The sequence below is a fragment of the Carcharhinus amblyrhynchos genome, chromosome 4 (assembly GCF_965287045.1).
Source record: "Carcharhinus amblyrhynchos chromosome 4, sCarAmb.v2.hapA, whole genome shotgun sequence".
Lineage (NCBI taxonomy): Eukaryota > Metazoa > Chordata > Chondrichthyes > Carcharhiniformes > Carcharhinidae > Carcharhinus > Carcharhinus amblyrhynchos.
Genome location: NC_137327.1, coordinates 95,613,319 through 95,627,443, shown reverse-complemented (window position 1 = coordinate 95,627,443; position 14,125 = coordinate 95,613,319). Strand labels below are relative to the sequence as shown.

The following is a 14,125-nucleotide window of genomic DNA, read 5'->3' as shown; positions in this document are numbered from 1 at the left end:
TCCCTCCACCAGCGAGCAGCACTCTGCCTCCCCCCGCTGCCATAAACACACAGTGGAGGAGGAGAAAAATCCTGCCTCGTGACTTCCCAATATTTACTATACAGTAGATATCCCGAAGATACCTGAAGATATCCAATTATTTAATCAGCAACTTCAAAGCATAAATCAAATTTAATTTCTTATATGTAAACCATTTGTAGAAGGAAGTAAGAAAGATGAATGTAACTGAATTTATAAATAAGTTGGACTGAAAGCTTGGTTTTGCACTATTAAAATATATAGTAATATATGCCTGGCAGTCACAGAAGACTATACCACAGTAGGCAGCCTTGGGCTGCTCTAATGAGAAGTCAATGTTTTAAGGATTAGTTTGCATTCCTATTTCATTATCCTACAGTTAGGCCAAATATCATTCCCTTTCTTTTTACCCTTTGTTCTGTATTTTTCCTCCATTTTTCTCTTGGCAAAGCCCATACTCTCAGCTGGGAGAATAACGTGGTTCCCATGACCAAACTAAATGCTGTTCTTTGATTAGCAGGCAAGAAACCTGATACAGACACTGTATGCCAAGCAATTTTGACTCTTTCTCATTTTTACTGCATGTTTAAGCATCTTGCTAACTAAAAGCGCTTTATCTCACAGTCAGGTTGGGGAATGGTGAAATTTACCTGGTTGAAGCAGTCAAAATTAATATAAGCGGCCCTAAGTCTTCAGCTCATGACTATTTGGATTAGAGTCAAGTACGTGACTGCTTGAACTGCCAGAGCAAAAATTGATTTTAGTTTGTGGAGGAGCTAGTGACATACTTTGTGAGTCAGTCCTACGCTGTTTGCTGTTCTGTTTCTTTCATGTTAACCCTTAGGTTTCAGAAAGTGCTCTACAGTTTTCAAAGTGCCTGAACTGTTAGTATATTGAGATTTTTGAGGTATCTATTATGTACATGTACGTCAATCCAAGAGACAATGGGGTAGCAGTCCCTGATTTTAGTTTGACTTTTGAGTGCAATATTTGAAATAACTACAAAATAAATCACGTCACAAAAATCTGCTTTTTTAAAAAAATTGACGTTCATGGTTTCCATTTACTTTTATGTCTTCTGTGATATTTACTTCATGTTAGATTTTCATCTTCACTGCTTGGGCAGCAATCTGGCAGCTTCACTCAACTTTTATAAAACGTGTCTATTGAAACGAAAGGAATAGGATCAGGTAGATTCTATAAACAGCAAAAATTCCATCGCTCAGGCAATGAAGATGAAAATCAACACCTACAATTATAAGGATTTCAATTATTTCTATTAAATAAGGAACTAATATCATAACTCAAGTCTCCTGCCTTACCCTGGTTTCAATTTGGATTTTTTAAAATGTATCATCCTATATACATGGAGATAAGGATCAATAAACTTTTGATTTATTTAGCAAAAAAAGTTTTACAACTTTATCTAACTAAGACAACGGCTGAAATTCTCCGGCTGTTCACACCAACGAGATTCTCTGGTCCCGCCAGCCACATAGCCCCTGTTGTGATTTTCCTGATGGCGTGGGGTGGCTTCAATGGGAATTCCCATTGACAATGACAGGACCAGGGGATCCTGCCCCCAAGTAGTGGTGCGTTGTCTCCCATCCACTGAGGGGGAGGGGGAGGGGGGGAGAGGGGCAGCGAATCCTGCCCAATGAAGTGTATTATTATTAATTATTATTATTGCTGAGAGAGAGAGACCAATGACTCCATCATTGATGTTTAAATGGACAGTACTACACATGGCTAGTTTCAGGCTACATGGTATGATACAGTAGCCAATCCATTCTCTTTCTCAGCCAGGTGAGACTACGTGCAAAGTCGAGATGTTTGCACGCGGGAAGATGAGGAAAGCAGCCTGAACAACGTGCTAGTGAAAATAAGAGAGCAACAGATTTTAAGGACAGGCGGGCGTGGGAGGGGAGGAACAGCTTGGACGCTCAACACTGCCATGCCTGCAGCATGCTGTGTGAAAGCTCATGTTCTCTGTATTCATACAGTTGTAACGGAGAAATCTATTTGCCCAGAGAACAGTTAGAATGTGGAAGCTCTGATCACATGGAATAGTTGAGGTGAATTACATAGATATATTTCAAAGAAATTTGGGAGAAAGGAATAGAAGGAGCCGGTAATAGGGTTAGATGAAGAATGGAGGGAGTAAAGACCTGTTGCGTCGAATGGCCTGTTTCTGTGCTGTTAATTTCTATGTAATTCCATGTATACTTAAGGTAAAACTGTGGAAATTGAAGGGTGAAGAAAGTAAGACTAGTCTGGTAGAGAGGGGAGTTGCCAGATGCATGGGAACAGCAGATTTTGTATTTGCTCATCCACTGTCAAGACCAGAATTTATTGCCACACCATAATTGTCCTTGAGTAGGTGGTATTGATCTACCTTCTTGAACCATTGTAGCCCATGTGGTTTAGGTACACCTATAGTGTTGTTAGTTTAAGTTTTAAGTTTATTTATTAATGTCACAAATAGACTTACATTAACACTGCAATGAAGTTACCATGAGTTTCATGATATTGACCCAATGACAGTGAAGGAGCAGTGATATAATTTCAAATGAGGTTGTTGTGTGGTTTGGAGAGAAACTTGCAGCAGGTGGTCTTTCTGTGTGCCCTTGTCCTTCTATGTGATAGAGGTTGTGCGTTTGAAAAGGTCCCCGCCATCCTTACAGGCTGGATGCAATGAGGCACAGGGAAACCAGATATAAAGAAATTTAAAATAAACCATCTGAAACACATCCTCCAGTTTATTAACGCTTTTTTTTGTCTTGTGACTCTTATTTCTCCAGGAATTGCTGAAATTCTCCTTCCTTTCAAGCTCATCTGTACCTTTGAAACCTCAAGGTCACCCAGTCCGCCCCCAGAAACGGAGCACCCAAGCCTCACTATAGCAACGTCTCCATTTACAAGCATCTTAGTGTCTACAATGAAGACATATGTCTCCCAGAAGTGAAAAGGAACAGGACCGTGTTTGCTGAGCTGACCTGCAACCCCTGTCAGACACTCCCTGCACTGTGCAACATGTGATTCTAGGGCCTGTCCTCAGTGATTTTATCTTAACACAACACAGCTGTCTCCTTTGGGAGAGCACATCTAACTATCTATCTCAGGGTGTTTAACAAAACAACATGCAAAAAAAAATTGCCAATACCGATGTATTAAATTTGGAAAACATATTATTGTTCTGTAGGGCCAAGGAAGATTTTAATTCTTCAGAAGATATTCTGTAAATACTTTAATTTTTGTTACTAAATTATAAATTTATGCTTAGCTCTTTGGAGCAGTACATTACTTCTGTAGTTTGTGGCATAAGCTGTTTTGTCTGTTCTTATAAAGATTGTGTTGTGCTAATTAATCCTAATTATTGTATAAAAAGCTTAGAAATAATTATTAAAATAAAATGCTTCACTTTATTATATTAAGGAGTTGTGCTGCTAATATATTGTCATTGAAGGGGAGGCTCCCAAAGTCCTGTGAAAATAAAATGAGAATATAATTATTTAACAAAATTAAAGAAAGCCTCGGTGCCTGATTGCATGTATCAAATTTTTGTTAAAACTTTCTTTCAACAGTTTAGATGTCCTCACACTTCCTATTCAAGGGGCTTTTCACTTAGCGTCAGTTTTTCTCCATGTTAGACTGAGTATTGGCAACAGTTCAAGGATTTAAGGTGATGAGTGTGTGTGGAGGACTGAATCACATAAACCGCATGCAGATCAGGTTGCCAATTTCCATTAGCTTATTTCTCAACGGCTGTCAGAGGTCAGAGAGAAAGAGGGAAATCTTCGTCCTCTTGTGTTTGGTCTAGAGCAGATCACCATTCATGGATGCAGAAAGAAAGAGTGTCTTATAACAAGGCTACAGCTCAATCCCCGAAGTGAGTTTGACAGAAAGACAAGAGAACTTTTATTGCTCGGCTGAATTTAATTCCAGGTTACAAAAGACTGTGATCCATCAACTGCTCCCCTCTGTACATTAGCAAAGGGAGAGAAAGAGAATCTTTCACCTAACCCGAGGCTGGATTTGATTCTAGTTCACAAAACTAAAGGGCAATATTCCAACATACTGGCCTGGATTTTCATCCTCAAGAGGCTTGAGAGAGTTGGGAACATTCCCAGTTGGGCCCATTGCTTCAAGAGAAAGTACTCAGTAAGGGGGGAATCTTCATTTCTGGGGGGTTGCTGTCGGCTGGAGTCTGACCAGGCAACCTGAGTCAGTCACATGGGCTGCTAAGCATCACATAAGTATTTATAGGCCTGTTTTACTGCTATGGGACTTTGTCCCAGTTAAAGGAAAACAGAAAGGCTCTCCAGCCCACCCCTCTCACAGTCCCTTCATTCTCTAGAAGGTCCCGTGCCCCATTTATGCCACCTCATGTCCTCATCCAGCCCATCAGGCCCTCCCATGCCCCCTATGTCAGGTTTTGTCTTTCTACCCACACTCAGGTCCCTTATGATCCCATGCCAAGCTCTGCCCTTCCACCCACTCCTTCATGCTTCCTTTGCAAAGCTCTGACAATTTCATACCTGTTGACCTTTCTAGAACCAATGAACACCACAGTGTAAAGTGGATATGTAAAAAAAAATGTGTAATCCTTTGATCACTTTCTCTTATGCTTGGAAAAGTATGGACAAGCCTTTTGAAGTGCCAATACGCATAAAGCACAAACACTTGAAACCACTTGCGTTATGTAAACAAACATTGTGGCATTCACCACAGAGATCAGACAGCCTGAGTTGCCAATCAAACAATGTTTCCTCTGGGAAGAAGGTATGCTCCTTTACTAATAGATGCCTGGGCTCTCAGCTGAGCCTCTTTATGTACACAGAGCAGTTAAAATGGAGCAGGGGATTTATCCACTATCTTCAACGTCCATAGTGAAATCTCCAAATACAAAATCTCTCCTGGTTTCCTGCAGACCCATCTTGTGAGCCTACTACAATCTTAGCCCTCCATCATACAACTACCACCTTATATGGCAAGTACATCTTGCAAAATTGACATAAAGATAGAGCACATCAAAGCTATCCTGCAGGACAATTACTATCCTGATCACACCATCTGCTCACTGGGTATCATGCAAACTTGCAAATGGACCAAAGGCTACCACATCAGAACTGAAAAGTTCCCAGACTACCTAAAATTACCTAGAAAGGCAAATAATTTGAAAACCAGATTAAGCAAGCTGTCTCAATCTGTTCCTAAAATGGCTACATCAGTGGTATTTTCCACCAACATAGAATCATCGAATCCCTACAGTGCAGAAGAGAGCTTTCGGCCCATCAAGTCTGTACCGACCCTCTGACAGAGTATCTTATCCAGGAAGCCAGTGTATCTGGAGGAACGCCACGCAGACATGGGGAGAATATACAAACTCTACACGTTACCCAAGGATGGAATTGAGCCCAGGTCCCTGTGAGGCAGCAGTGCTAACCACAGTGCTACTGTGCATGGGATGCTGCCATCAGTTTAAAAAAAGATTCTGCCCACCAGATGACTGAGCAGCATAGTGCATGAATTTCTGCGCTAGTCTTATGCCAGGTATATAGTTTGTGCATCCAAATGATTGTCTGATTGAATCAAACAGTTTGTTCCTATGCTTTAGGCATTGTACCGACCATAGTCAATTAGCCCACATTCAGAAAACCCAAAACAAAAAATCCATTGTTAGATGTGATCTTGCAATTGGGCTATACTTATTGAACAATTCTGAATGCACCAATTGCTACACTAACAATTAATTCAAGATAATCATTTGAGCTTGTAAACTGTCACATTTACACTTCTTGAAGGGGCATTCATTCATGCACATGGACATGTTCTCTGCAAACAAAAGGAATATGTTCAAGCCTTGCACCTTTTTGAAAATTACACAATAGCTTGGGAAACCTATAATTCCCTGTTACTCAGCCTATCAGAGTCAACTTGCCAGCCAATCAGCACCCTTTTTTCCTTTATAAATTGTGGCGATCATTTTAAATTTATCATGATGAGTGCAAAATGCAAAGCTTTTGCAGCATGTCTCTCTTTTCAGCAATATCCAAGCTCTGTACCGGCAAGCAAGTTTTCTGGAAGAACTAGATCAATAGTGCCATAGACTGTGTTTATTCAAAGTTAACTTAAATTATATCCCTTTCTGTCTCTTGGATAACTCCTCATTCTTTATGACTCACCTGCATTATCTGTTTGTCTGCATCTTTCTCTACTCAGTGACCTGATTCTTCTAGCATCTGTTTTACCTTCATTTTGCTCTTACATAAAGGGACATGAAATGTCAAAAGGAAGCATGTTATGCCAGCTGTTCTTTCACCCTCAGTGAAAATAGGAGAGATTTACATTGGACACTGTCCAATTGGTTCACTGTATGTGAAGAGTTAACAGAAAACTGTGTTTTAACCTGAGACCTTCCTGATCTGTGTGTCCAGGTAGCATACAGTGGCCAAAATTTTCAGAATGGTGGGGACTCAGCACCCACCATCCAAAGAGCCAGCAGAGAAACGCAACCTCACCAACTTCAGGAGACCCAATGCCATTTCATGTACTAAGGAGCATTAATTGGCAGAATGTAGGACTTCCCACCCTGGGGAGTTGCTGGCAGTCATGCTTGGACCTGACATCGCATGTGACCTCGAGGAAGTGCAGCTGTGTGGTGGACTCCCAACTGAGCACACCCCTACTCAAATGGAATTTCACATCAGCCCTAAGCCCTAATGCCCCCTTGGGGGCTGGAGCCCCAGAGCCTGAGCTGCCTCATAGAAATATCCTCTGTGCCCTTTGCCACTGCATGGAGGAGTTTCCTGTACGGGCTGCTGCTGCACACCTTCCACTTCCTGCCCCTCTATCGCGGCTCCATTCCCGGCTGGGTGTCCCTGAACTGGAGAAGGAGCATGCGGTGTCCATGGGAGCCATCAAGGCCTTTCACATACTTTAGACACCGCAGGGACTGGCGTGCATTCACAACCCTTTTCACCATCTTTTGGTTTAATGTTATTTGTGATTTGTTTCTGTTTCTGGTGATTTCCCCTTTAATGGGCGCCTCTTCTGGCTTTGTCCCTCAGTTTATTTAACTTAGTTTACTTGTTTACACTCAAGAGTTGGAGAGTTGCCGGCTAATCGGATAGGCTGGCAACTCTCCAGTCATTCCAGGAATAACGCTGCGGCAGCCAGGAGAGAGGCAGCAGCTACTGCCTGGAACTAAGTGCAGGATTTTTCAGCCCATTTGCCAGCAGAACTTTCTGGTCCCACAAAGTACCAAAGTGCGCTCCCCGTCCGACCCCGCCACCTGCAAACTCCACTATGGGTTTGCCAGGGGCAGGACAGGCAAACTATGCAAAACACCATTGCATTTAGTGGGACTGAAAGCTCCCGCCAAGGGTTAATGTTGAGCTGGCTCTGCTACGGGAAAACGCATGCATAGTGGGGCTTGAAACTTCTGGCCAAAATGCTGGCAGTGAGAAGAAAGGTGAGTGGCAGGGGTTGGAAGGTTTGGTGGGAGGGAATTGGAAAGGCAAGCATGGTTGAGGAGGGGAACTGGTACAGTTCTCAGGAGATAGGTTGATTGGGGGAGGGGTTGAAGGAGGTCCAGAGATCATTAGGCCCTTTAAAGGCAGGGCACCCCCCTCCCTCAGAAAGGGTCATCTGTTGGGGCTGGGCCTCTCCCCCACCCTGCCCGAGACTGAACTTAATTCAATTTCAGCTTTCTCCCCACTGATCTATCATCCACCCTCCAGCCTCAAAATGGGTGGGAATAGGCCCTTAAGTAGCCACTTAAGGTGAAAGGGTGGGCTTCCACTCTCAGGCTCTGCATCCCTGGTATTATAGCACGACCAGGTCAGGGTGAGTGAAATCCCAGTGGCAAAGCTGTCCTTACAATTTTTCACAAGTGATTCTCCCAGAAAAATTCTAAGTGCCAAATTTGCGTAAAAACTGGAGTAAATCCCGCTTTTATTTTCAGTGGGAGTTTCAAAATGAATCTCCCACACCTGTGCACTGCAGAGTGCCTCAGTGTGAATCACGCTGAAAATTAGGGGGCAGGGCCTATTCCCGCTGGAGAGGCTGGCAGCACAGCGTTGAATGGACCACTGCACGTGTTAATCTGCCAGCGTTGAGATCAGCACATGCGCAGTGGCCCCTGCTTGTCAACCTCGCGATTGTTGGCCAGCTCGATCACTGGCTATCCTTGCATCACCGGCGATGTGCACCCGCACCCCCCCACCACCCCCAGTTGCCCAATCGCTGGCCCCGCTGGACATGCCCGGGCCCAGCCCCTACCCCAACCCCTTTCTGGCCTGCCTCAATCTCCTGGTCCTCCCCCACTGGCAGTTCACATCCTACAGCCCCGAGCTTCCCCTCCACACCATCCCCACCTGAGCTGCCCCCACTCCCAAGCACTGATACCCCCAGCAGGCTGTCCCACCCCAATGGCCAGCCCCAACACTGGCCTCCCTCCCAGATCCCAGTGCAGAGGGACATCGGGACCCCCACTGATTGCCCCCCAGAAGCCCCACCCATCAGGCCCCATCCCCTTGGCACTGCCTTCTGTCCAGTGGGCAGTACGAAGGTCCCCCAAGGGGCATTGCCAAGGTGGCGATGCCCAGGGTAAACACACCCCCCCCCTCCACCCCACGCTTGACCCTCTCCGCAAGTGGGAAGCTATAGTGAACCCCACTGGAGTGAAATACTCCTGGTGATGTCGGGGGCGGGGGTGGGTGGAGAGAGCAGTGGAAGAGGCTAGCAGGCCTGGAGATTTCAGTCCCGGGACTGTTAATAGGATTTAAATGATATTTAAATGAGCTGTTGTATATATTAGGCAGCTCCATACTGTGTTCTGGCCTGGGGCTGACGGCACTAGAAGTCCAGCAGAGGCGATAGCGCCCAGCAGGAAGCCCATGAAACGGCCTCTGCTCGAGTCTCCTGGCCCGCTACGTAAAAAAACAGTGTAATGGGATGGGCGTATCGCTCCCGTGCTTCTTTCTAAAACCGTGAATGGAATGACATATTTGAGTTGATGGAAGCAGCAAAGGGCTATGAACTTGGACTTGCAGAAATAGAGAACAAGCCAATCATTTTGCTCTCCATGTCGTTCCACTGTCTGATTGATATTTGCAATCAGGTCTGATTTGTATTAAACTGGTAGGTTGCTGACAGAGTAATTGGAGATCCTGATGCAGCTTAATAGTTGGGACTTGCTGGATTCTGGCTGTTTCCGATACTGTGTCTGAACTGAGGGTAGAGGTCAAGCAGAAGACTGTGAGCTGGGTCAGCAATGGTCTGAGGGCATTTTTTTTTGATCAAGTGGAGCATGTTAGGGAATGTTGCCTAAGATGGAGTCTAATTGGGCATATGTATAAGGCCCATGGCAAGGGAAAGAAACCTGTAAGAACACAAGGACTAGGAGCAGGAGTAGGCCATCTGGCCCCTCGAGCCTGCTCTGCCAGTCAATAAGATCATGGCTGTTCTTTTAGTGGACCAGCTCTACTTACCCACCCGCTCACCATAACCCTTACTTCCTTTCAAAACTTTATCTATCCTTATCTTAAAAACATCCAATGAAGTAGCCTCAACTGCTTCACTGGGCAGGGAATTCCACAGATTCACAACCCTTTATGTGAAGGAGTTCCTCCTCAACTCAGTCTTAAATCTGCTCCGCCTTATTTTGAGGCCATGCCCCCTAGTTCTAGTTTCACCCACCAGTGGAAACAGCTTCACTGCTTCTATCTTATCTATTCCCTTCATAATCTTACATGTTTTTATAAAATCTCCCCTCATTCTTCTGAATTCCAATGAGTATAACCCCAGTCTACTCAGTCTCTCATAAGCCAGCCCTCTCAACTCCTGAATTAACCCTAGTGAATCTCCTCTGCACCCCCTCCAATGCCTTTCTCAAGTAAGAAGCTCAAAACTGTGTACAGTATTCCTGGTGTGGCCTAACCAGCACCTTATACAGCTGCAACATTACAAAGAACAAAAGAACAACGAATAAAGAAAATTACAGCACAGGAACAAGCCCTTCGGCCTTCAAGCCTGTACCGACCATTCTGCCCAAACAGCATAAGGCATAACCTCGCTGTTTTTAAACTCCATCCCTCTAGCGATGAAGGGCAAAATTCCATTTGCCGCCTTAATTACCTGCTGCACCTGCAAACCAATTCCTTGTGATTCCTGCACAAGGACACCCAGGTCTCTCTGTACAGCAGCATGCTGCAATCTTTTACCAATTAAACAATAGCCCATTTTGCTGTTATTCCTACCAAAATGGATAACCTCACATTTACCAGCATTGTACTCCACCCACCAGACCCTCGCCCACTTATTTAGACTACCTATATCCCTTTGCAGACTTTCAGCGTCCTGTGCACACTTTGCTCTGCCACTCATCTTAGAGTCATCTGTGAATTTTGACACACCACACTTGATCCCCAGTTCCAAATCATCTATGTAAATTGTAAACAATTGTGGTTCCAACACTGATCCCTGAGGCACACCACTAGTCACTGGTCACCTACCAGAAAAAACACCCATTCATCCTCACTCTTTGCTTTCTGTTAGTTAACCAATCCTCTATCCATGCTAATACATTATCCGTAATAACCGTGCACTTTTATCTTATGCAACAGTCTTTGGCACCTTGTCAAATGCCTTCTGGAAATCCAGATACACCACATCCACAAGTTCCCTATTGTCCACTGCATATGTAGTGTTCTCAAAGAATTCCACTAAGTTAGTTAAACATGACCTGCCTTTCATGAACCTGTGCAGTGTCTTATCAATGGGACAATTTACATCCAGATGTCTTGCTATTTCTTCCTTGGTGATAGATTCAAGCATCTTCCTGACTACAGAAGTTAAGTTAACCGGCCTATAGTTACCCGCCCTTTGTCAACCTCCTTTTTTAAACGCTGGCATCATATTTGCTGTTTTCCAATCTGCAGGAAGCACGCCAGAGTCCAGCGAACTTTGGCAAATTACCACCAGTGCATTTGCTATTTCCCCTGCCATCTCTTTTAGTACCTGGGATGCATTCCAACAGAGACAGGAGACATTAGCCCCAGTAGCTTGCCCAACACTATCTCTTTTGTGATAATGGTAGTTTTTAGGTCCTAACCTGCCATAGCCTTTCTGTCTTCAATTTTTGATATGTTATTTGTGTCTTCCACTGTGAAGCCCAACACAAAATACCTGTTCAATGTCTCAACCATTTTCTCATTTCCAGTTATTACATCTCTCTTCTCATCCTCTAAAGGACCAATATTTACCTTAGCCAGTCATTTTCGCTTCATATATTTGTAGAAACTTTTGCTATCTGTTTTTATATTCTGACCTAGTTTACTCTCATAATCCATCTTACTTTTCTTTATATCTTCATTTGTGGCTTTCTGTTGACCTTTAAAGATTTCCCAATCCTCTAGTTTCCCACTAATCTTTGCCACTTTCTATGCATTTTCTTTCAATTTGATGCCCTCCTTTATTTCCTGAGATATCCATGGTTGATTATCTCTTTTTCTACAGTCCTTCCTTATTGCTATTATAAACTTTTGCAGAGCACTGTGAAAAATCGCTTTTAAAGTATTCCACTGTTCCTCAATTGTCCCACCATAAAGTTTTTGCTCCCAGTCTACCTTAGCAACTCCTCCCTCATTCCTTTATACTCTCCTTTGTTTAAGCACAGGACATTGGTATTGGATTATACTTCTCTCGCTCCATCTGTATTTTAAATTCAACCATACTGTATCGCATATTCCCAGAGGATCCCTAATGGTAAGATCATTAATTATTCCTGTCTCATTACTCGGGACCAGATCTAGGATAGCTTGCTCCCTTGTAAGTGCCATTACATACTTTTCAAGGAAGCTATCGCGGATACATTCTATGAACTCCTCTTCAAAGCTGCCTTGATTGACCTGCTTGACTAATTGACATGTAGATTAAAATCCCCCATGATAATTGCTGTACCATTTTTACATGGATCGGTTATTTCTTTGTTTATTTCTCACCTCACCATGATGTTATTATTTGGTGATCTATAGACTCGCCTATCAGTGGCTTTTTCTCCTTACTATTTTTCACCCAAATAGATTCAACCTTTTTTCCATAGAACCTATATCATCTCTCACTACCACCCTGGTGTCAACAAGGACAACAGCCAGGGAAGAACTGAAGCAAATTTACAGGTAAAAGGAAGGAAAGTGAGACTCTGATCCCTTCAGCCATAAATAAGTCTCTAGAAATAACAGTAATATAAGAACATGGATTAGAGACAGATGTATGGGAAAAAATCATGCTTTTAGGGAATTATAATTTTTGATAGAGGTTTGTTTCTTGTTATTTTGACAATTATGTGTTCAGCTGGGTCAGATGTATAATTGCTGGCTGGGACCACTTTGAAAAAATAACATCAGTGCCATGATTGAAACGACAGCTTTTCCAGTGGTTGCCTTCCTGTGAAATCTTTGCTGAGCTATATTTCTTCAGAACGTATGGTAATGCTGTTCATTTAAATAGATGGGCATGTAATGTTAGAGTGGTGAGGTTTATAGGATTTTTATGTTTTGGGATATTGGACGGAATTTTACAGACCCGCTTGAGTGAGAGTAGAAATTCCCACCTGAGGTCGATGGACACTTCCATTGTCCACCCCCTGCCCACTCCGATTCCAGGGTGGGCGGGGGGGAGGTGGTGGTGGGGAGGAAGGCAATAGAATTCTGGTGAGTGTCACTAATTTAAGAAAAAATGAAGGGGGTCATGTTACTCATTCTGAAGTCTGCTGACAGTAAGTCTGGATGGTTTGATTGTTTGAAACCAAAGGGAGCCCAGATTGCTTTATTGTTTAGAAAGCACAAAGTGTTTGAACGTGGGACAATGATGGTAGTCTCTGTGTTAATGGTGGCCATTTTGGGTGGAACTTTCCAGTCCTTCCCCAGTGGTGTTGGGGGTGAGGGGGGTGGGGGCTGGGTGGGATGGGGGCTGATAATGTGGCATGAGCTCAGAAACTGAGTTCCACTGATGTAAAGTGATGGCAGGATTTTCCATGACAGTGCGCCTCCATGAGTCCAGCGTGAAGCTGATTTGCATTCCTCAAATGGGATGCTGATGAAGTCTGCAATCCCAACCGGAATTAGCCCCCCAGCGACAGGCCAGTACAGAACATACTTGGACCATCAACACATGTAAAAGTCAGTATCTATTTTAAGAGGCAGCCTTGGGCAGGTTGTGGAAATCTGAAAGCCTTTAGTTGCTGGATCCTGGAACGTCATGTACAGTAGCTCATGGGTGGCACGTGCTACATGGGTCTTCTCTGTGTAGCAACATTTAGGACATGATGACTCTTAGAACAGCAGCTTCCTCCAGGACTTGGTTGTCTACCTAGAGACTTTGCCCAGGAATTACTGGCTCCAGTCAAGGGTGAAAGGCTGCAGGAGATACAGTTGGGTGGCAGGGTGTCTGTTGGAAAGGGGAGATATAGCTTGTGCAAGCCTAAAGGGACAATGGAGGATGTGGTTGTCTGAAGGGGTATAGGGGTTGCAGAGGTGTGAAGGGGTTCTCAGGGAAGAGTTAGTGGAATCAATGTTGGAATCTTGGGATGCAAACAGGAGCTAAGCATTGTAGGAGGGTATGGTAAAGGTTAAAGGTAGCAGAGGGAATCAGTAGGGTGGGAGGGTGAGGCTGTGACAATGTCATGGGATTCTGAGGCTTGTTGGTTGTTGTACCTTGAGGCAAAATGGTTATGGGAGATAAGGTGAGGGTGACTGAAGTAGGAGTGGGATACTGAAAGTATATGATCCACCATGGTCATATTGAATGGTGGTGCAGGCTCGAAGGGCCAAATGGCCTCACTCCTGCATCTATTTTCTATGTTTCACTGTCAGCATTGCTAGGGTGATGGCAACTATGTGGAACTTTGCGTTTGAGATCATAAGATATTTCATGGGAGTTGGGCCATCAGATGATCACAACTAGACAACTGAAGGGGAACACCAGCACATAGTCTTTGCAATGCTAGGGTCCTGGGACGTATGAGAGTCTGAAGGCTAAAGGCTCAGTGTGTGGGAGAGAATGCTTGCACGTGACTCGACAAGGGCCCTGGCACATAATTTTG

At 44.0% G+C, this 14,125-nt stretch overlaps 1 long non-coding RNA gene across 1 annotated transcript in view; it reads left to right on the top strand.

Annotated features, from left to right (window-relative positions):
- The window catches only part of LOC145342670 (uncharacterized), a 30,388-nt gene extending 26,840 nt beyond the window's left edge, over positions 1-3,548 (top strand). The window contains exon 3 of the long non-coding RNA XR_013886588.1: positions 2,820-3,548. This is a non-coding gene — a long non-coding RNA (uncharacterized LOC145342670). The remainder of the gene's footprint in view (positions 1-2,819) is intronic.
- Positions 3,549-14,125: the final 10,577 nt, after the last annotated feature.